This window comes from Stegodyphus dumicola, chromosome 7 (genome assembly GCF_044657685.1).
Source record: "Stegodyphus dumicola isolate Sdum_Otavi_A_Nest chromosome 7, ASM4465768v1".
NCBI classification, from domain to species: Eukaryota; Metazoa; Arthropoda; class Arachnida; order Araneae; family Eresidae; genus Stegodyphus; species Stegodyphus dumicola.
The window spans coordinates 137,403,298-137,428,677 of NC_140774.1; positions in this window are offsets into that span (position 1 = coordinate 137,403,298).

The window sequence follows — 25,380 nt, forward strand, 5'->3', positions numbered from 1 at the left end:
AGAAAACTTTTGATGATACCATTAGCTACGGATATTCGTACATAGCAATGTGGCCATAGCGCGACTCGCGAGCCATTTGTTGCTCCCATAGGCGAGTGATGTGGCTCTTATGCAAATAAACTATTGGAATGACATATGGTAAATTAATAATATTCAATGTCCAAGAAAAAATTAAGTTATTTAATTTCTTTTCACAAAATTATTAGTTAACTTACACTGCTCTGTGTCCAAACGTAATCACACTGCTGGCCATTAAAATTGCAACACAAGGAAGAAATAATCTGACGAAAGTCAAAATCACATGAAAAGAAGAAAAGTTTGAACTATGCAAATGATTAGTATTTCAGTGAATTTAGACGACGCAGGAGTGAGAAACGGCATCTGAAGCACTGCATAAAAGAAAAGTTGTGTAGTGGATTTCTCATTCGGAAAGCGCTTTGTAAGTTCGAAGTTTGTTCAGAATATCATGTTATGCGTCGAATAAGAAGATGAAATGCTTACCAGCAAGTGTCGGAATTCGATAGAGGCAGTATCGTTGCTTATCGAGATTATGGATTATCGTTTCGTGATATCGCTCGTCGCACTGGTCGACATCCAACTACTGGCATGCGAATATGGAATCAATGGGTTGCTGAGGGTCATACTAAAAGGCATGCAGGATCTCAACGCCCTTCCGTGACTAACGTCCGAGACCACAGATATATTGTGAGGTCAGCCCTGAAAAACTGTATAACCACATCACGGACCATTAGTCAAGAAATGGTCATGTTTGCAGCACGCCCATTATCCGCTCGTACAACGCGTCGACGTTTGCAGCAGTGTGGACTATCAGCACGGCGATCATTACTTCGGCTATCCTTGACAATGCAGCGTAGAGAGGCGACTCTGATGCGCCGAACGACAAAGCTGGAGTGGCACAATGTCATCTTTTCAGACGAGTTCCCAGTTCTGCGTGCAGTATTCTGACTGCCGTATATGTATCTGGAGGCTCCGAGGAGACTGCCCGTCGCCTGCTTGCATTCGATATCGGCATAGGGGCCATGCACCTGGTGTGACGTTTTGGGCAGCCATTGGTTACACGACACGCACATCTCCGGTTCGGATCGACGACGTAATTTGAACACAGATCAGTACATTTCTGATATCTGACGTCCAATAGTTGTGCCCTATATTCGAAGCCCGCCAAACGCCATCTTCCAACAAGATAATGCAAGGCCACACGTTGCACGTCGTATTCGGACCTTCCTTCATACACAGGGTATTCAATTAATGCCCTAGCCTGCACGGTCTCCAGATCTGTCACTCACTGAAACCATCTGGTCATGGGTTTCTGAGAGACTGGTCGGTAACCTCTCTCCAGCCAATACGGTTGATGAAAATTAGCGTAGACATGAGAAGTAGCATAGAACGAGTTGCCCGTTTCTGTCATACAAGCCCAATTCGATTTCATGCGTAACCAGGTAAGGAACGTTTTAACTGTCAGGGGTGGCAGCTGTTACTACTAATTTCACCCCCCTGTAAACGCCCAAACTGCGAACAAATTTAGTCATCTTGTCTTCCTGCCATAGTGTTTACGTACAATAAATATCTTTTTTGTATTTGCTTTCCTTTATGGTGTTGCAATTTTAATGACCAGCAGTGTATTTTATTCTATTTCTTGTTAGTCAAGAAATTTAATAATGTTATTCAAAAATTTTAGTAAATAAATAAGAATATCGTACTGATTCTGCCAAACAATTTTGTAAAGGAAATCTTTAAAAATTAGATTTGTTTGTGGATGCTTTACGAAGGGATGGATGAATGCTTGTAGATGCTTTTAGAGGAAGGGTATGTCCAATTCCTAAATTATTACTAGCTTTAGAAACTAAATTCGGATAATTTGTAAGCGAAGCAGAAAACGCATGTGATGCGTTAGAAACATTTAGTATCACGCAGAACTTGATACAAGTTAAAAATAATTTAGAAGTTGATTCGACTTACCAATTGATGAGAAATTTATGGCAATTGGAAATCTTGGGAATTTCTAATAAATCTGATGACAACCACAGCATAGAATATTATGCTACCTTTAAAAGAACTCGAGAATCCGAAAAAATTGAGGACAACAAATATACAATGTGCTTGCCGTGGAACGAGCAAGCAGGGGAATTAAGGAATAATTTTGAGGTAGTAGATAAACGATTTGCATCACTGTGGCGCAGATTTAAGAAGAATCCAAAGTTCCATGAACATTCCAAAGTTGTGATAGATTAAAATTTACAAGAAGGTATCGAGGAGGAAAAGGAATATTAAAAGTCTGTACAAGAGTACCTTTTACCACATCAAGTTATAATTAGAGAAAACAAAGCCTGTGTTGTCTTCGACGCATCAATGCATGCTGAATGCAAACTGTCACTGATGATTGTTCAGAATTAGACGTTCCTTTGTATTTGAAAACCTGTTTCACTACTTATGGACTTTTAGCTGTTTGAAAAATCTAGTGTCAACGATCGAATTTTCCTGAATTCCAAAATACAGCTCTTGCTGACAGGAATTTTAGCACCCTTGGTATATAGGATTGCCATATGTCCTGCTATGCAATATTTGAGCATAAAACCATTTTACGCTTGGAATTTTTACATATAAAACGTTTAATTATGTAAATGAGAAATGAAAAAATAAATATACCATATCATAAAAAGGGGAGCGATTCAGATTTAAGATTAAAATTTTTATCACTTAAACTCAATTTTAAAAAAGAGTAAACATTATTTCAATACACACTAAAATCTTTAATTATTAAAAAAATAATTTAAACATGCGATCTATTAATAAATATAATTTTTTTATATAATATGTGATGCATTTACTTGAATTCATGATATTTTTTGAGTTTTCATTGCAAATGTAATATATAGTATATACTATCTGTTCACAATGTTAAAGCATTACTTTTAATGCCATACTGAATTATCTGCTCTAAGTTACAGCACATAAATTTAAAATTATGCGAATTCTACTCTTTAGTGTGAAGAATACAGTTTGAGAAAATAGGTTTTTGAGAGATACGCAGGGTGTAGTTGTTATTGATTGTTATAGAACAAGGACAGTTTTATATAGCAAGTCTCAAAATTTAATTCTTACTTAATTAAGATATATTAAAATCAATTTGCAGCTAGCTTAGATAAAAGAAGATAATAATTTACCTCATTAGACAAAAATTTTAAGTTAAATGAATTATTTGTATTTATATCTATTGTAAAAACTCATGCCATTAAAATTATAAATACTATGTTAGAAAAAGAAAAAAAATAGTTGCTAATCAAATAGACGGTTTTTCAAACCTAATTCTGAATTTGATTCTTGTAAATTTATCCAAAACAACTTTTAATTTTTTTTTTTTTCAGTTTTACAGGGAAATCAAAAAACAAAACAAAGGTAGCATGCAGTCCAAATTTTAGTTCGGATTTCATTCATATCGATTTATTTTTCGTGTAGATGATTCCTACATTTAATGTTCTTTCTAACAATTTTGTTCCCTTCTCTTTTTCATTTCAATCTTATTTTTGACAGTGTTATTTTTTCCCTGGTCTATTTTTCTCATATCTATTTTTGGATTCATATCTATTTTAGGATTATATAGACATTTTAGATTAAACGTCTAGTATCTGAATGTTTAGTTCGTCAATAATATATCTGTTGCCTTATTGATGGAATGTACTTCGCTTGAGTTATAACAAAATACATTCTATCAATAATGCAGCAGAAGAATATGTTTTTTATAAATGCATGTCATAGCACAAGTACCCTGATAAAATCGATATTCAATAAAACTACATTATAAAGCCTGAAAGATCTACTATTCTTACAAAATTCACCTGCAGTATTAAATAAAGAAGCACAAAATTTTAACAGTTATGACTGTTACTGCAGATATTATAAAATAATTCTTGGTAATATGGATTCCATTATTACGTTGACTATATTATTCCAAAATAATAAAAAAATTAAATCTAATAAGAGTATATATATGTAGAATTTGACTTGATTCACAGCATGAGAGCACGAAGTAATATTTAAATGTTTATTTAATATAAAGAAATAAAATAATTAAGAAAAGTATATAAAGATGAAGTTAACGGTATGCAGGATTAACATAAGATAAGTCCTTTTAAGGCATAACATCAAGTTAATAACTCTTGAAGACGTGTGAGCCGTCTGCTCACGTCTGCCCTCCACTCTCGACCAGGTCTCAGCGCTGTCTGGGATGATTCTTACTGCGCTGGGTTGTACTAATGACGTCATGTGGTATTCTAATTCGGCATTGGATGTTGATGACTCCCACAGCTTCGGCCAGCCTGAAGAGGCATCGTCCTCGATGTCTGTTGAATGGACATCACTATCATGTACCTGCAAAGAGAATAAAAAAAAACAAAAAAAGAAAGAAAAAAGAGTATCAGGTCCTTAGGCTTTGAGCTGATACAAGCATTAAATCAATTTGACCATGGCTTCATATGGTCAGCCGCAGTAGATGTCAAATTTGGTCCTTCATGGCATCCTACTTTCTCGACTTCATATCTATCATTTAATCGAACAGCTATGATTTTATACGGTCCATGAAACTTAGGTCGTAGTTTCAAACCAGTCCCATATTGAGTTCTCTGAATGGCTACCAAGTCGCCAATCTTGTATAGTTTCGGTTTCTTACGTTTCTTGTTGAATTGTTTTCGATTCTCTTCTTGTATCTTCAAAATGTTGTTTTTAGCATCTTCTCTCATCTCATCGCGTTCTTGCATCAATTGTTTTAGATATTCTTCATTCAATATCTCACTAATTCTCAAATCTTCTTTATTCTTCATTTTCGTGCCTATGAGAAGCTCAAACGGTGATTTCACTGGATAGAACCAAGTAAATTTCGTAAAAGCGTCGACAACAGTTAGAATGTGTTGGTATCTCTTGTTCGTCGATGGAAGAGGTCCAATAAAGTCGATATGATACGTACTCAAGGGAACGTTTTCTTTCGGTACAGGATGAAGAAATCCTTCTGCTTTTCCTTGCTTCTTGTTGTACAGTATACATTCTATACAGTTAGCAATTACTTTTTCAACTTTACATTTCAGTCTGGGAATATAGAATTCTTGCTCTACAGCATTCACAGTTTTATCTACAGCAAAGTGACCTTTTTTATGTACCTTCTGTATGATTTCGTTCTGTAAGGATTCTGGCACTACTAGAAGATCTTTACCATTTTCAAATTTGTACAAAATATCATTTCTCACGAAGAATCCATTTTCTTCTCCCTTCTCAACTAAATTCTTGATTAACTTCACATGTTCATCTTCATTCTGTTGTTGTACTAACCGAATCTTCTCAGTTACATCGGATGTGTATGATGTTAAAATTAGAGCATTTCTACTTAAAGCATCAGCATGTTTCATTTGGCTTCCTGAACGATGTACAATTTCGTAATCGAATTCTTCAATAAACATTGCCCATCTCGCAATTTTACGAATTAAATCTTTCTTATCTAAAGTTTTCTGAAAAGCACTACAATCAGTTACAATTTTGAATTTAGTCCCTAACAAATAGTTTCGAAATTTCTTCAGAGCTTCTATTACTGCAAGGGCTTCTAATTCGTAACTACAGAGTTTCTCTTGCTGCGGTGAAGTCTTCTTACTCATATACTGGATTGGGTGATAATTACCATCATCAGACAATTGGAGTAATACCGCACCAAAGCCTTGACTACTAGCATCAGTATGAAGTTCTAATGGATATCCTTGCCTAAATATGTGTAGAACAGGTGCCTGAGAGAGAATTTCTTTTAGTCTGCAAAAAGCTTCCTGTTGTTCGGAATCGAACTTAAAACCAATACCTTTTCCAAGTAAGTCACTAAGAGGTTTAGCTATTTTAGCATACTGAGGAATGAATTTACGAAAATATCCCGTTAGTCCTAAAAAGCTTTGTAGTTGTTCACAGTTACGCGGTTGTGGAAAGTTTCGAACAGCAACAGTTTTGGAAGGTGATGGTCGAATAGTTCCGTTTTCAATTACATGTCCCAAAAATTCAATTTTACGTTTTAAGAATTGGCACTTTTTGAAATTTATTTGTAATCCATACTCCGAAGCAGTTCTGAATACTCTTTCTAATTTGTCTAAACATTCAACTTCATCATTAGCCGGTATGACTATATCATCCATATAAATAATTAGTACACCTTCATTTAACAAGTCACGAAATACTGAATAAATGTACCTTTGAAAAACATTTGGACTAATACATAAACCAAAAGGAGCTTTAAGAAATTCGTAAATACCATTATGTGTTACAAATGCGGTATATTTGGTGGAATTTTCGTCTATGTCTACATGGAAAAAGCCATTTTTCAAATCTAGTGTCGTGAAGACTTTTGACTGTTCTAAGCGATCAAGTACTTCCGGAATTAAAGGCAGTGGAAATTTGTCTTTAATCTTCTTCTTATTCAATTTCCGATAATCTATACATAAACGTTTCGAATTATTACGCTTGTTACACAAAACAATAGGCGCCGAATAATTAGAATTGCTAGGCTTTATTATGCCCTCTTTTAACCATTCCTTAATTTGATCGTCAACAATTTTTTGTTCCGCGAAAGACATGTATCTTCTATTTTGACAGACAGGAATATCATCGCATAAATTTATTTGCATCTTGAAGTCAGATTGTCTATTTTTCCGTGGTTGGTACGAATTAATTAAATTACACAGTCTTTCTTTATGTTCTGCATTTGAAATATGTGATAAATCAATCTCGTTGACAGAAATAGCATTCACCATATGTGAAAGGTAATTAAACGTCGAGCTACTTCCGCTTTCGGGACTTTTGTTTACATTAACAGGGACGCCAGACGATCGCGAAGGATCATAAACATTCTTCAATGAGACAGCAATATTCAAATTTCCCATAACGCAACGAACGTTAGAATTTCGAGATGACTCAGCAGTTATCAAGTTTACATTACTTTTATTCCGATGAGAAATTATTTGAAGGCCATTCTCAGTAAAAGAGAAGTTAAACTGACTCAATACATCCAAACCTAATACAATTTGATTACATAATGACTTAACAACATAAATTTTCGTACGCAGTGAAAAACTATCAATTGAAATATCAGAAATAAAAAAGCCGATAGGGTACGTTTGTTTTGATTCAATTCCGTTTAATGTGATATCACTACAATTTAAATTAGGAGAACCAATCTGCTTGTATAACTCTACGCTGCATATCGTTACATCTGAACCAGTGTCAACTAAACTATTAACTAAATGATTATTTATTTCTACAGTCTTCCTAATTCTATCCTTGTCACAAATTCGTTGTAATAAAGCTGCTTGTTGTGTCTCGGTGGTCTGATTTGGACAGTCCGTTGAATAATGCCCGAACTTCTTAGATTTTATACATTTTACACCCTTTGATTTGTTTACACAATGCTTAGAATAATGCCCAAATTCCTGGCAATTAAAACATTTGACCTTATTAACGTTAGATTGATTTCGGTTTGATGACGAAAGCTTACTTCTATCTTTAACTTGAGTGTCTACTTTCGGTTTCGGATTTTTAAACTTATCATTGTCCGATCTCATCATAAATTTTAAGCCTTTGTTTAAATTCAGATATTGTTCCGCAACCATATAGTATAGTTTTCCTAACCACAGAATCGGGAATACCATCAATAACATATTTAATTAATGAAGCATCTTCAATGTTACCTCGCGAACACATTTCTTTCATTTTCAAAAAATACTCATCTAAAGATTCATTAGGCATTAATTTACGTTTACATAACATTTCATCCAACTCAGCAGAATTAAAAGCTTTACCATATTCAGATTTCAAAAGCTTTTTTAACTTACACCAATCATTAACTTTAGGTTCACTCTGAATAAATAGTTTCGCTTTACCTTTTAATGATCTTTTAGCAAAAACTAATTTATGCAAATCACTCAATTTCAAAGAGTTTATAACATCTTCAAATTCATCAATCCATTTATCAACATTTTCATATGCATTACCAGAAAAAGGATTAACAATACTTTCAATATCAGAAAAACTAAGATGAGGTTTAAAATGATCTTGAATTGGAAGCTGCATACTGTTGTTTACTTGAGACTGATTAAAACCAGGATTGTCTCTTTGTTTATCATCAAGCATTACTTCAGAAAATTTATTAATAGTTTCATCTTCAATATCACTATTTTCTTCATGCAAAACATTTTCAAATAATACAGATAAATCACATAGGTAAGAGACAATTCGGGTTACGACTTCCGTTTTTAAACCTTCTGAATTTATGCACAGTACATTGCAAATTTTAATTAACTCATTCAAAGTAAAACTATTCTGCACTGCATCTATTTTCTTATTAAATTCTTCAGAATCTGGTTTAAATATAAAGCCAGAAAATTCACGTAATCTTTTCCGGTTATTTCGATCTCCATCAGTATTAAAAATAAGCTTATGCAAACTTTTGATTTCAGAACTTTTACTGTTCTTTAAAGTTGCTTCCAATTCTGGAATTTCTACTAACTTCATATTGGAAAGAAAGTTTTGTACTCACCCGACAGATGATCGTCGTCAATTGGGTAATCACACTTTATACGAGTAATCCAATAAATCGAATAACTTGTGACAACAGTTCACTCAGTTCACAGTTCAAAGCACAGTTCTACTACTCGAACATTTTGGAATTCGAGGCCGCACGGCTGGTCGCCATATTTTTTTGTAGAATTTGACTTGATTCACAGCATGAGAGCACGAAGTAATATTTAAATGTTTATTTAATATAAAGAAATAAAATAATTAAGAAAAGTATATAAAGATGAAGTTAACGGTATGCAGGATTAACATAAGATAAGTCCTTTTAAGGCATAACATCAAGTTAATAACTCTTGAAGACGTGTGAGCCGTCTGCTCACGTCTGCCCTCCACTCTCGACCAGGTCTCAGCGCTGTCTGGGATACTAGCGTCTACGGAGAGAAGGCAACTTTTGGGATCGTGATCTGATCCTCCCGTGCGCATCTCAATTTGCGCATATGCTGCCGTGCACTTCGTGAAATTTTGTTTATTTACGTGAAGTACAATGTGGTTTTGAAATTTGCGTCATGTGTTGAGAATGGATGAAATTGTATTACATCTGTATTTGATCTACAGTGAAATACAGTTCAATTAATAAATCGGTGTTTGTTAAAAAAATTAATTTATGCTTGGAGATAAAAAAATAAAATTTTTGCTAATGAAAGTTATTAAGTAGTGCACTTTTCATTAAAAAAGTTTTATTTCTTTTTATACATTAAACATTAAATTAATTATATACATTAAATAATAATGAAATATTACCTTAGATTGTTGTTAATTAAGCATGCCTATCTTCTGTAAATTATTGCTAAAACATGTGCAAATAATGAGGAAATATACGTTATGCTAGTTTATTTCTTAGCAGGTAATCACAGGACCATGATAGAGAGTGTCTATTGTTTGTTCCTGAAATTTCTTTATTGCCTATACTAAGCTTATGCGTTAAAGTGTATTAAAAAGCTTATTTACGACACATATGAGCAAATTCTGTTGCATCAGCTATGTGATAAGTTGGTGTTACAACTGGCATTTCAACTGTGAATTAAACTATTGACATTTCATCATCTGTACAAGAGCAATGAAGTGCACTGTTTTTCGATATATCCTGACTGTACTGTATTTTAATTATATCATTAAGTCGTGCATGTGAGACAAATGCATTAAATTGTTATTACAATAGTGTGAAAACAAGAAAATTAAAGTCAATGTCTTTGAAAAAACTGTTACTTTTTGGAAAAAATAAATACTTTAAACATTCATATTCATCATGTTATTCTCAATATATTTACAATGTCAAGCTAATAATACCTAAGTATTATTTGTGATAATTTATCATTTTAAAAGAGGTATATTATATGTCAAGGACAAGGTTGACAAAGAAAGTATAAGAATTCTTTCTGTAACTAAACATGATTCACTACTCAGTACTAAAATAAAGAGGTTTATCAATCCATGAATAACGTGTTTTTATGTACATCATCTTACTGGATGGTTGCTGCCAATGAATTGACTGTCTGTGTAACAGCTGGAGAACAAGGTGCTCAGAATTATCATTGATGCTCTGTGTTTTGTCTTAAAAAACATACATCAACCTGGATTTTAAAATTAATAGACATGAAGCTTAAATAGAAGTATCTAATTTTAAAATAACTGTAAGAGCCATAGCCGCAGTTTACTTAATAATTCAGATATTTGTGATTTTATCATTGAGGAGCCTTTCAATGGCTAAGGATTATGTAACATAACAGTATAGTAGTAGACTACAGTTAGTAAATTTGCAACATTTTTATTGCTAGTTCATAGTTGAGATATTAGTAAAGACCATTTCAGGTTGAATGTTAGCTATAACATTCTACCTAAACTGCCTACAATATTTCGATCTTTCATGTATTTTCACTTACTGTCTCCAGAGGCAGTATTTTTTGTTTTTACATCCAGAGCTCTTTGATAGTGTTTTTTCTACACATGACAGTTCAACACAAATCGAAAAGGGGGACACTTCTACATAAAAGAAACATTCAATTAAAATCGTAAAAAACAACCTTATATTTAGCGTAGGTATAATGAAACACTCAATCGATTTCGAGGGCAGCTAAAGGTCCCTCCTCATCAGGAGAAAGAAATACATAGAAAGAAGAAAATAGGAGAAGGAGTCACAGAAACACGTAGTGCTTATCAGCACTGCACGTGGTTATAACTAGATTTTTAATCAGAGTTGCACTGGCCGCCTACTTTTACTGAGCCAGGCTGTCTGATCAAGCATAAAGAAATATTAGCGAAGTTAAAATAGGGAGCGAAGGGCAAATGCACATTACGCTCAAAATCTGAACTTCAAATAATGGAAAGCAACCACTGAACGGATTTTTATACCCTCTGGTAGTACCAAGCGCGAGGAGGTAACGCCATCTATCGGCAAAAATAATTGAATTAAGATAGTAGAATTTTAAAGGCATTAGGAAGGACTGGATTGGACTTCAAATCATTAACTAAACTTTCTAAATCTTTGTGAATGTGAAAAGCCTCAAGAAAATCCAATTCGCCTATGGAAGAAGCCTTTTGGATGATTTTTGCAGACCCAAAATCAAAATTATGGTTAAAAGTCCAGCTATGATACGCTATTGAAGACTTGTTAATTTCGCCTTTTTTGACATAAGATTCATGTTCCTTGATACGAAACTTCAACGCTCTTTTTGTTTGGCCAATATATCTTAAACCACACTGACATGATATACTATAAATTCCCCAAGAATTCAAGACAGAAACGCAATCTTTTAGAATCGAAGGGTGAATTTTATTAATAGGGGAGAAACCGACTTGAAAATTGAATTTCTGGAGAATCCGTGCAATTTTATAGCTAACAGAAGGATAAAATGGAAGCACGACAAGGTCATTAATATTATTTCTAACAGTGGAATGTCTTCTTTGATGGGAATCTGAAAATTTTTTGACGCCTTTATCAATAATCACGGGAGAAAATCCACGGTCAATCGCAACTGCTCTCAAATAATTAAGTTCACTGGTAAGCAAAGATTCAGAGGAACAAACTTTTAGCGCGCGGAAAACATAATAGTAAAAAGAAGCCATTTTTTGCTTAACAGGGTGGCATGACTTGGCATGGGGTGGTAAACAAACTGCAAAGGGTTTACGGTACACAGTGGTGCTAAAATCGGTTTCATTGCGGATTATAAGAATATCGAGGAAGGGGAGGGAATTGTTGGATTCAATTTCAAGAGTGAATTGGATGGCTGGATCAATTGAATTCATAATAGATAGAATCTCGGATAAATCCTCTTTATAACCGTCAAAAAGTGCGAAAGTGTCGTCAACATACCGAATCCAAAGACGAAAAGATAATTTATCAAATAATTTCATCTCAAAATAGTGCATATAAATGTCAGCAAGTACCGGACTGAGAGGATTACCCATAGCCAATCCTTCAACTTGACGAAAATATGCATTTTGGAAAACAAAGTGGGTTTGACTTAGAGAAACTTTAGTAAGCGAAACCAACTCATTAATTTCAGTATGTGTGAAGTGAAATTCCCGAAGCCTAGTTTCAAGACAATTTAGTGCTCCTTCGACCGGAACATTAGTAAACAATGATTTGACATCAAATGAAACCATAATGGAACGAAGTGGGGAAATATTTTTAAGTTTATCAATGACTTCAACAGAATTTTTTACAGTGTAATGGGTAATCCTCTCAGTCCGGTACTTGCTGACATTTATATGCACTATTTTGAGATGAAATTATTTGATAAATTATCTTTTCGTCTTTGGATTCGGTATGTTGACGACACTTTCGCACTTTTTGACGGTTATAAAGAGGATTTATCCGAGATTCTATCTATTATGAATTCAATTGATCCAGCCATCCAATTCACTCTTGAAATTGAATCCAACAATTCCCTCCCCTTCCTCGATATTCTTATAATCCGCAATGAAACCGATTTTAGCACCACTGTGTACCGTAAACCCTTTGCAGTTTGTTTACCACCCCATGCCAAGTCATGCCACCCTGTTAAGCAAAAAATGGCTTCTTTTTACTATTATGTTTTCCGCGCGCTAAAAGTTTGTTCCTCTGAATCTTTGCTTACCAATGAACTTAATTATTTGAGAGCAGTTGCGATTGACCGTGGATTTTCTCCCGTGATTATTGATAAAGGCGTCAAAAAATTTTCAGATTCCCATCAAAGAAGACATTCCACTGTTAGAAATAATATTAATGACCTTGTCGTGCTTCCATTTTATCCTTCTGTTAGCTATAAAATTGCACGGATTCTCCAGAAATTCAATTTTCAAGTCGGTTTCTCCCCTATTAATAAAATTCACCCTTCGATTCTAAAAGATTGCGTTTCTGTCTTGAATTCTTGGGGAATTTATAGTATATCATGTCAGTGTGGTTTAAGATATATTGGCCAAACAAAAAGAGCGTTGAAGTTTCGTATCAAGGAACATGAATCTTATGTCAAAAAAGGCGAAATTAACAAGTCTTCAATAGCGTATCATAGCTGGACTTTTAACCATAATTTTGAATTTTGGTCTGCAAAAATCATCCAAAAGGCTTCTTCCATAGGCGAATTGGATTTTCTTGAGGCTTTTCACATTCACAAAGATTTAGAAAGTTTAGTTAATGATTTGAAGTCCAATCCAGTCCTTCCTAATGCCTTTAAAATTCTACTATCTTAATTCAATTATTTTTGCCGATAGATGGCGTTACCTCCTCGCGCTTGGTACTACCAGAGGGTATAAAAAAAATCCGTTCAGTGGTTGCTTTCCATTATTTGAAGTTCAGATTTTGAGCGTAATGTGCATTTGCCCTTCGCTCCCTATTTTAACTTCGCTAATATTTCTTTATGCTTGATCAGACAGCCTGGCTCAGTAAAAGTAGGCGGCCAGTGCAACTCTGATTAAAAATCTAGTTATAACCACGTGCAGTGCTGATAAGCACTACGTGTTTCTGTGACTCCTTCTCCTATTTTCTTCTTTCTATGTATTTCTTTCTCCTGATGAGGAGGGACCTTTAGCTGCCCTCGAAATCGATTGAGTGTTTCATTATACCTACGCTAAATATAAGGTTGTTTTTTACGATTTTGATTGTCACATTAGCGTGTTTCTCTTCTAGTCTAGTTTGTGCTATCAACCGGCATTTTCGAGAATATTTTACTGTTTATTGTTTTACCACGTGCATCATTTTATTTACTTCTTTTCACGTGGCCATCATTTTTTCGGATTTGGTTTATGCTATCAACCGGAATTTTCGAGGTAATTCTATTTTTTTCGGTTTACCACGTGCACGATTTTGACTTTCGTTGCGTCTTTCCACGTGGCTATTGGTTTTCAGTATTGGATGTTTCTCTCCTTTTGGAATGTTTTTGTCATTTGTTGATGAAAATTGTCTTCATTATTTATTGGTGTTTTTTCATGTTATAAGTAATTACTTGTTTGGACTTTCGGAATTACATTTCTTTTGTTCATTTGTTTCTTGCTTGTGCCTTTTTCACAATATGTCCACTGACAGAAACCGATTTTGTAAGTTACGCCTTAAGCGTACGAAATTCTTGAATCATCTACAGTTTCTACTTAAATGCAAACATCAAAATTTCATTCCCAAATTTATACATGTGAAATGCAGCCTTCAAACTTCCGTTCACGTTTCAAAAATTTTGCATAAATTCAAATTGGCACTTCTTCGTCACATTATAAGGGACACACGCAAACGTTTATCTAAAATTGAATTTGAATTATATTACCTCCATTTAAAAATTGCTAATTCCACTGAAAATTTTTCCTCATTTGAACATACATCCTGGTCTAGAACCGATACCGTTTGTCAACGGCATAAAAATGTGCTCATTTCTAAATTCCTAAAACTCACACACCAGTCGGATAGTCCCAATTATCCAGCTGATCTTCCCACTGTAAACGTTAACTCCATCGTTAATATGTCCAATAGGAATCTTTCGGAGGATCAGTTAAAAGTATTAAAATATAATTTCAACTTTTCAAAGACATCTAAACCTTCAATTCCTCAAATCATCGCCCCTATAGAGAAAGCCTTTAAATTCTCCAAAATTTCGGAAACGCAGAAGGATACAATCCGCCACCTAATTACTCATAACGTTAATTTTAACAATAAATCTTTGGGTTCTAATCTTAGCAAAAAGGAAAATGAGATCTTACGTGAAATTCATTCTGATACTAATATCATGATCTCTAAAGCTGATAAGGGCGGACAGATCGTTGTTATGGACAAACACACATATATTACTGGAGTCTCTAAATTGATAAATGAAGGCCCATACTGCTCGATCCCTAAAGATCCTTCAACTTCGGACCTCATGAAAGTAAAAAGTGCTATTAAATCTTCCTACATTCTGCCAACTCAGTTGAAGAAATCACTTATTCCGCCTATTACTAATTGCGCTAGACTTTATGCTCTTCCAAAAGTCCACAAAACCGGTATTCCTTTTCGACCAATTGTTTCCAACATAGGTACTGCTTCATATCCTTTGGCCAAATATTTAGTTTCCAGATTTTCTCCTCTACTTGCTAACAATATTCACACTGTAAAAAATTCTGTTGAAGTCATTGATAAACTTAAAAATATTTCCCCACTTCGTTCCATTATGGTTTCATTTGATGTCAAATCATTGTTTACTAATGTTCCGGTCGAAGGAGCACTAAATTGTCTTGAAACTAGGCTTCGGGAATTTCACTTCACACATACTGAAATTAATGAGTTGGTTTCGCTTACTAAAGTTTCTCTAAGTCAAACCCACTTTGTTTTCCAAAATGCATATTTTCGTCAAGTTGAAGGATTGGCTATGGGTAATCCTCTCAGTCCGGTACTTGCTGACATTTATATGCACTATTTTGAGATGAAATTATTTGATAAATTATCTTTTCGTCTTTGGATTCGGTATGTTGACGACACTTTCGCACTTTTTGACGGTTATAAAGAGGATTTATCCGAGATTCTATCTATTATGAATTCAATTGATCCAGCCATCCAATTCACTCTTGAAATTGAATCCAACAATTCCCTCCCCTTCCTCGATATTCTTATAATCCGCAATGAAACCGATTTTAGCACCACTGTGTACCGTAAACCCTTTGCAGTTTGTTTACCACCCCATGCCAAGTCATGCCACCCTGTTAAGCAAAAAATGGCTTCTTTTTACTATTATGTTTTCCGCGCGCTAAAAGTTTGTTCCTCTGAATCTTTGCTTACCAATGAACTTAATTATTTGAGAGCAGTTGCGATTGACCGTGGATTTTCTCCCGTGATTATTGATAAAGGCGTCAAAAAATTTTCAGATTCCCATCAAAGAAGACATTCCACTGTTAGAAATAATATTAATGACCTTGTCGTGCTTCCATTTTATCCTTCTGTTAGCTATAAAATTGCACGGATTCTCCAGAAATTCAATTTTCAAGTCGGTTTCTCCCCTATTAATAAAATTCACCCTTCGATTCTAAAAGATTGCGTTTCTGTCTTGAATTCTTGGGGAATTTATAGTATATCATGTCAGTGTGGTTTAAGATATATTGGCCAAACAAAAAGAGCGTTGAAGTTTCGTATCAAGGAACATGAATCTTATGTCAAAAAAGGCGAAATTAACAAGTCTTCAATAGCGTATCATAGCTGGACTTTTAACCATAATTTTGATTTTGGGTCTGCAAAAATCATCCAAAAGGCTTCTTCCATAGGCGAATTGGATTTTCTTGAGGCTTTTCACATTCACAAAGATTTAGAAAGTTTAGTTAATGATTTGAAGTCCAATCCAGTCCTTCCTAATGCCTTTAAAATTCTACTATCTTAATTCAATTATTTTTGCCGATAGATGGCGTTACCTCCTCGCGCTTGGTACTACCAGAGGGTATAAAAATCCGTTCAGTGGTTGCTTTCCATTATTTGAAGTTCAGATTTTGAGCGTAATGTGCATTTGCCCTTCGCTCCCTATTTTAACTTCGCTAATATTTCTTTATGCTTGATCAGACAGCCTGGCTCAGTAAAAGTAGGCGGCCAGTGCAACTCTGATTAAAAATCTAGTTATAACCACGTGCAGTGCTGATAAGCACTACGTGTTTCTGTGACTCCTTCTCCTATTTTCTTCTTTCTATGTATTTCTTTCTCCTGATGAGGAGGGACCTTTAGCTGCCCTCGAAATCGATTGAGTGTTTCATTATACCTACGCTAAATATAAGGTTGTTTTTTACGATTTTGATTGTCACATTAGCGTGTTTCTCTTCTAGTCTAAACATTCAATTGTTGGATGGATAATAGTACTTTGTACAGTTTGGTGGCATTTATGTAAAAATTATGTGTTGGTTATTTTTCAATAACTTGCAACAGTGATTTTGATTATAAATTTGTTTTAGGAAATTCTAAGCTACTGGATAACAAAAATATAGATTTTAGCAAAATGTTCATGTTATGCGTAAAGAATGAAAAATACCTTAAGATACATTTAAAATGTCAAAATTTCGGAAAAATATAACACTCTTTAAACCTCAGTTTCCTTACATCAAAATAGTATTAAGTGTGAAAATTTGTATAATTTATATATTTTTAATTACTTGTATAATGTATGCATTTGTGAATTCAGATCAATTAGTTGTTTTAACTGTTTTAAAAAATGAAGCAATATTATGCAGAGTAAGGAAATCAAGATTGTGATCCGATGACAATGAGATTAATGTTTAAATGTGAAATGGAAAGTTGTTATTTATTATATTACCAGAGAATTATTAAACTGGGCATAATCGCCAAGGAAGGTATTGAATGCTACGCGAAAATATGTTTACTAAAAAATTTGAATTTCATAATGAATGTATCCAAACACATGTTTTGAGTCAAAAGTTTGAAACTTGATGGCTGAATGTAAATATAAAATTATGAATGTTTAAATACTTTGTAATTAGGCACATAGGTCAGGTTAATCTTTTTAAATAAGGTAAGGAATGCAAGAGCTATATGCCTAAAGGAAAATATGCCTTCATGGAGGAATTTCAAGGCAAAACTGACGTTTGAGTGCATATTAAAAAATAATACATCTAATTTTCATTCAATTTATACATATTTCATATGTAAAAAATTCTGATATATGCTACATTACTGTTAATTACTTTACTTGAAAAATATAGTAAATACACAGAAATTTAAGATTTGCACATTTCGAAAAATATTAAATATATGAGTATACATTATCCTTGTAAAAAGCATAAAATACATAAATATTTATTAAATTATTATAAATGTATTTGGAAATGAAGGATTTATTCTTTCATAAACTCCTGTTAACGTTATTGTGAAGAAATCTAGTTATTAAATATATCTGAATTTATAATGATTATAAACATTATTTAAATATATAATAACCTTAACATTTAATTGTAAACATAAATTGAAATTTTTTAGCAGGAATTTTTTATTTGCTATTTCAGCAAGAATTATTCATACTGGAAAGCAATCTGTTAAAAAGTGCTGTAAAGCACAGTCTACAAGATGTGTACTTAATTTTATCTATCAAATGCCTGGCTATTGACCATTAAAGTGCAGAGCACATGTCCAGATGAGCAGTGTCCATGACTTGTCCAGAAACACACAAAGTACATAAAAGTGAGGTAGACAGATGTGTACTTAAGGAATTAGTAAAAAATAAATTTTAGAATATGCATTGTTGAAATTAAGGATATAAAAAAATATAATACAGTTAAAAGTCTTTAATCCGGACTCGTCGGAACTTCAGTGATTCCGGATTAGGGGTTTTTCCAGATTATAGATCATAAATTTAAATCTGGTAAGATGGCATGCAGAAATTATACAATTAAAAATATGAAACCATAATTTCTGTGTTGACGCATGCGCAGAAAGTTTGTAGCTTTGAGGTCCGGATTATAGATCCTTCCGGATTATGGACGTCCAGATTAAAGACTTTTGACTGTAAGTATCAAAAGAATTCTTTCCTTACATTTTGTAATAAATCAGTTACAAGTTTTTAACAATATTAAAAATAAACTTTTTTAATCCATTTCAAAAATACTCATAGAAAGTTAAGTACATGGAAATCAGTAGCAATATTTAACGTATTTTACTATGGAAATAACAACTGCTCTAATTTGAAATTAACCGAATTGAGCATTAATTATAAAGTAACTCTGATTTTTAAAGGATGCCTCAGAAGCTAAAAAATCATTCTGCATTTGAGAAGGTATTTCAGGAAGAAGCTCTGTAAATAGGAAAGAAATAATGCATAATTTTGATTTTAGTATTATAATAAACTTTGATCTTAATTTTTGTAATCATTAACCAAATAAAATCAAATTAACTTAAAATTTCTTTGTAATGTAATTAACAAGAACTTGTGAAAATATTTCATTCAAATTAAACTTTTCTGGGAAAGTATAGCATTTAATTCCGCTCAGAATAAAACATTGTTTTAAAATATTTTCTTTTTACATACTTATGACTTTGAAGTATTATGGAAAAAGAAAATATATATATTTATATGTATATTTACGATGTAATTACAAAATGTTTACCGCCGATTATGTTAAAACCTATTGATCTTAATGGATAGTCACTGAATAGTTTGGTTTCCACGAGAGGTGCACTACTGCTTCAGGGCAGTACACGAGGAAAACCAGTTAAGACCTCTCCTCTTATTTCTACTTCCATTATTTAAATTGAGGATTTTGGATCTTTAGAGAGTGTTTCTGGCATCTGTGTTGGATGGTCAGATTCTTCCAGCTCTAGTATAATTAAAAGTATCAGCTTTGTGTTCTCATGCCACCGATACTTTAATCTGATGTGCCAGTAAATTAGTGGCTAGCTTAATAATTAACTATGTAGTCTTAGACTACTGATCAACATTTTTCATTTATTTGATTGTTCGCATTTATTTGCATCGCCACTAGCCGTGGTTATGCTCTAAGTTCAGGCCATGCTCTGTTTTGTTAAAAGTTCAGTTTAAATAAAAAGGTTGTTTTAAAATCTTTCATAAAGCTTTTGTCATAATATCCTAAGTGATAATTATATTAGGGTTATAAGACTAAAATTCCATTATTAGACCAAGAATAACCTTATAACTTAATGGAAGTTTAAGATATTCATAATGACTAAATGTGTAAGTTTATTAAAAAGTTAATAGAGACAGAGCTTAAATTGCACCGGAGCCTGGCTCCGGTACTTCTTAGTTTTTGGAATAAATCATAAATATAGCCGGAGGCCTAAATAAAAAGGCTCCGGCACTTCTTTTATGCAACTGAACAAAAATTTGATCTCAAAAATTTTATTTTTTGCAGTAAAACTGTATTACAAATCGCTTATTAAATTTTAATTTATCTCTTTACATTTTACTTAATTTTAATTACTTTAATAATTTAGCTTTTTTAATAATAATTTATTTAATTAAATAACAATCATTAATTAAAAATAATTGATAATTATTAATATTAATTAAACAATAATGAATTAATTTGGTATTAATTAACTATTTAATTTTTAAATTATTAATGATTGTAACAGTCATTTTATTTATTTATTTACTTTTCTTCCCCTTTGCTGACAGTTTAGCATAGGGTTCTGGCACTTCTAAGTTTAGAAATTAAGTCCTGAATAAGGATATTTATTAATTATAGGAACTTGATAAGTAACCTTCACCAGCAATTTAATAGCCAGTTGATTGTGTTGTTGCCAAAGTAATTTTGTCATGATTTGAACATGGTTATCTTCCACTGTCGGGGCCGTTCCTAGCGCGGTGCAGCTGTAAAATTATGCAACAGCTGAACACTCGCGATACCACGACTAAATATTTTTAATTACTTAGGGTTATCATGTTTTAGGTTTGAAAATGCTAGACTGTAGGAATCTGCAGAAACGGGAAAATGAACACTTGCCCCTCCTCCAGAATTGAGTAAAAAATATATTTTTGCATCAATATAATATTGTATATTTCATAATCTGCTATAAAATCTTCAAAATGTGTGCGTGTGATTATGGCAAAGCCTCGAGGGCTATCTGCCTAAGAGGAGGGATGCCTTCGTGGAGGACTTTCTATGGAAAACTGGCTCCTATACACGTTACACATGGGGAAAACAACGAAAACGCCCATGCAGCCAGCCCGTTCACGGGATTCGAACTTCAGACCGAACTACTAGTGTTCAGCGACTTTATCGCTCGCTCGGCCGCTGGTGGGCCCAAAAATCTTCAAATTAAGTAGTTAAATAACAATGTGTTGATTTGATTGTTGGAACTGGAATATGGCAAAGATCATGTGGGGGAAGAAATACCTTCATGGAAGACTTTTTAATCAAAACTAGTTTGTTGGTTTGGTTTATTTTATTATGGCAAAGCACTTGACGGCCATCTGCCTAAGGGGAGGGATGCCTTTGTGGAGGACATTCTAAGGGAAACTGGCTCGTATACACATTACACATGGGGAAAAACATGGAAATGCCCATGCAGACAGCCCGTTTGAGGGACTTGAACCTCGGACCAAACTACCAGAGTTCAGTGACAAACTACCAGCGTCCGTTCGGCCGCTGGTGAGCCAAAACTAGCTTGTATTCATATTCATAAATACTTCGGGTGTTAACTGACATACTTTATCTTTCAGATGTGCAAAGAAAACAGACAAAACTTCCTGCTCAGTTCTGTGTGATTAATTCAATTCTGTAACCGTTCAACCTATGTGTACCATTTATACATATATAGTCTGATCCCAACTTCTGAAGAAAGTGCCTCTGGGAGTCATTTATTTTCATTAATGTGAAATCATCATTTTAAAATTCAGGATAACTTTTTAAAATATATTTTAAGGCTTATAAAATAAAATAGAGTTGTTATCCTCACTAGTAATTTCATTAACCCCATTTCATTAACATTTATACAATCATTTTTATGCCTTACAGCATTTGATTGTGGATTATAAGAATTTTCGGTACACTTCTGTTACTGGGACCAGATTCAGAAATGTATACATTCATATGTACACATATATATGCATACATGAACACATCCATCCAGCCATACATGCATACATTTCTGATTCTGGTTCTGATAACGGAAGAATACCGAATTTTCAATATTCCATAAATCATTCTTTGTCAAAAGATGCAGTATCATATACAGAATCTTGAATTTTATCTAAAATTTCATCAAAAGATACTTTTCCAGCAATTTAAGTTACATAAATTAACATTAGAATGGTATAACTGCCGTTCTAATTTTGTAAGAGACAGATGCCCTATACCCTTTCTATGACTTACAATGGGTTTTTTTATATAAGCAGTACATTTTCCATTATTAAACTGGCTTACTGGGCAATAAGCATTAATTTTGTTACTCCCTTGTATTTTTAAATGTCCCATGCCTTGCACTTTAGATATAAAATAATGTCCTGAATGATGGCATACAAAATAAATATCTTTTACATGTAATGGGTCATGTTTCTTTGTAAATTAAAAAAATTTAGATTATGTTTCCATTTCAAAATTCTCCTTTCACAACATGAAATCATTAAACACAGAGAAATCTCTCTCTTCTTTTTCAATGACTATTTCATGTTCCATTTGCAAATGTAATGAAAAGTTTTCCTTTGGAAAACCTTCATTACATAATGTGCATTTATATAATTTTTTAATGATGAACACTCAAGGGCAGTAAATGCACTATCTGATTGTGAAAATAATAAATTTTTATTATTGTTGAACTGACGACTATATAAACTGCATTTAAATTGGAAAACTTTATTTTTACTTGCTTTGAGTAATGTTGTTTGTTGTGATATATGCAATTTCATGCAGTGACATTTTAGATTGCTGTTACTTGAGAAACATTTTTTTGGAATCAGGGCAGCTAAAACTTTTTTGAAGTTATACTGGATTTTGAAGCAAAAGTATATGAAATCGAATTACCATTGACGACTTTATAAAATGCATGATCTGAATTGGAATTAAATATTTCAGCAGTAGAAATATGCTTTTTATTGGAATGAATGTTCTTCAAATGATGCTATAAATTGCTGGCATTTAAAATACACTTTTTGCAAATAGAACAGTTGTAAGATTTTGAAATTACAGTTTTCTGAAAGATGTTACCAATCGTAATCAAAGCGGAAATGTGAATTTCAGATCTATTGTCTTGAATGATCATTGATATCACCACCCAGCTCATTTAAATTGGTGCTATATATTCTAATATTCTGAAGCAGAATCCTCACAATATTCCTAAGTATTTGGCAGTGAGAAGGGTCTTTTATTGAGAGATTTTTCAGTTCATTATAAATATGTGAAAGCAAAATTCACATACTAACGAAGCATAAAACGCACGAAGTCAAATGCAAAATGTAAACAGACACATTTTTGACGTATCTGTTAACGTCACATGATGCGCAAACTGAGATGCGCGTAAGACGGGAGGATCAGATTCATGATCTCAAAAGTTGCCTTCTCTCCGTAGACGCTTGTTCTGGGATGATTCTTACTGCGCTGGGTTGTACTAATGACGTCATCTGGTATTCTAATTCGGCATTGGATGTTGATGACTCCCACATATATTTATACTGGAATTGGAAATAAACATGTAATAAGGCCTTAAAAACCTATCCTGCGCATAATGCTGCGCATAATGCTGCTAATTCATAAATATCTATTAACCCATTAGCCGCTGGTGTTGCGTTGACGCAACGGTCAAAATAAATGCGTATATAAATATAACTACCTAAGATATTTTATACCAACAGAAGGTTTTGTGTAGGGAATAATATGAAGATTATTTCTGTAAAAAAATATTTGCCTTCAACAATCATTTTGTTTATAATAATTATTCTTATACTTTAAGCAAAATTTAAGCAAATCTTGAAGTGGATAAAAAAGAAACTGTTAGTTATGTCTCAGGAAAAACATGAAGAAAGAGATAGAAGAGAAATTATAAAAGGCAAAACACAAGGTAAAACTACTGCACAGATTTTCGATTTTCTTTTGGTTTAGACATTTACTCTCTTCTCGTTGAACAGACAAATATATACGCTCAGCAATTTAAAAAAAAAAAAAAAAAAAAAAAAAAAAAATAATTTATTGCATCTGAAGCCGATATGAGAAGATTTATTGGAATATTATTGTTTACAGGATATCATTCTTTACCTCAAGAAAAATGTATTGGTCTTTTGATAAGGACATTTCTGTTCCTGTTGTACGAGAATTGATATCAGGTTTGCAGTACAGGAATATGAAGCAGAATTTGCATTTGACAATAGTCAAATTGACAATACTAATAAATTATATGAGGTGAGACCGTATCTAAACTTACTAAATATCACCACTTTTTACTACTGGAAATATAAAGTCTCTTTTAGATTTCAGACGCAAGAATGCATTATTCCTTTTGCTAACTCCTATTGAGAGTGTAGAATTAGCCAGAAATAGATCAGCAACAGGAAGACCTAGTAAATTAGGCATTCAAAAACCATTGCATGGAGATGGTAGACATTTTATCGTAAAGTCCGTTGATAACAAAAGACTTTGTTGTACAGAGTAGCATAGCCAGACTGTTTATAGATGCAAAGTATGTAAGGTAGCTTTACATCATGATTGTAATCAAGCTTTTCCTGTTTGAATTTTCAAATGAAATAATCTGTATTTGTAAAAGAAATACAATGTATATTTTAATATTAAAGTAATTACAAGTAAAGTGATTTGTAGATTTATAAAACTTTATACAGCTAAAAAGTAAACCTGCGCTCCACTCAAAAGAAACATCACGCGAGCACAATCCTACTCACTAAACATCCGTAGTCTTATTCCGCTGACATTGCGCGAACGCAACATTCGCTTTTTCCACAGGTAAGAGCATTTTTTAAATTTTCAATGTAAATTTATGTTATAAATGCTTAATTTAATATTTGTTATTATTTTCATGAGAAAAGAAACATTCCTTGTAGTTATGGCGGTTAATGGGTTAAGTTAAAATTAAGCCGTTCAACCGGGATAATGGTTAGCGACGCTGACTGCCGTACAGTAGGTTTTGGGTTCGAATACTGGAGAATGCATGGATGTTTGTAAATGCATAGTATCTGAATGGGGGCACTCTAAATTTGCAACAAACTGAAAGTCCTCTCGAGAGGTTGGTGGTATGGTGGTCTCCATCAGAACTGGGGACGAAACTGAGAAAAGTCGTACTGTCACCTGTATGGTGATCAAAGCTCTTGCCAACGACATTCTTGCACTCCTTGACACGATGAATTTCGTGGGCTTGTACTGATGTTGCTATCAGACAAGTGAGATAAATCACAGCAACAACAAGTAATATTAAACCTAAAGAGGACAAATAAATAAATAAATAAATAAATAAATAAAATTTGAAAGGTTTCAGATTTTAAATTACGTCCACAGGGGCGTATTTTTAATGTTTTGTGCGTTAATTTTATTTATTAAATATCATGTTCTTGCACTTAAACCATAAAATTCAGTTCAATAGCAATGTCGCAAAGTAATTTTAAAATGAGCATATCTTTAAAATTTCCGATACACAGTTCCTCGGGCTGGAGATAGCAATTTAGCAATATTGCTTTTAAGCAAGAAAAAAGGAGATGAGGACTTTGACGAACACCGTTTCCTCCAGTCCATGAGGCTTGATAAGTTAGAAGAAGTTGGCGAGTCAGCGTTGGAGATAAGGCCTCCCCCCACCTCGTAGAGTGTTGCCATTGCTCGCTTTTAATTCGTTGAGATCGTTACTCAAAAATTCGTTAAAGTTTTACAAGATATGAGATCGATAATAAAACA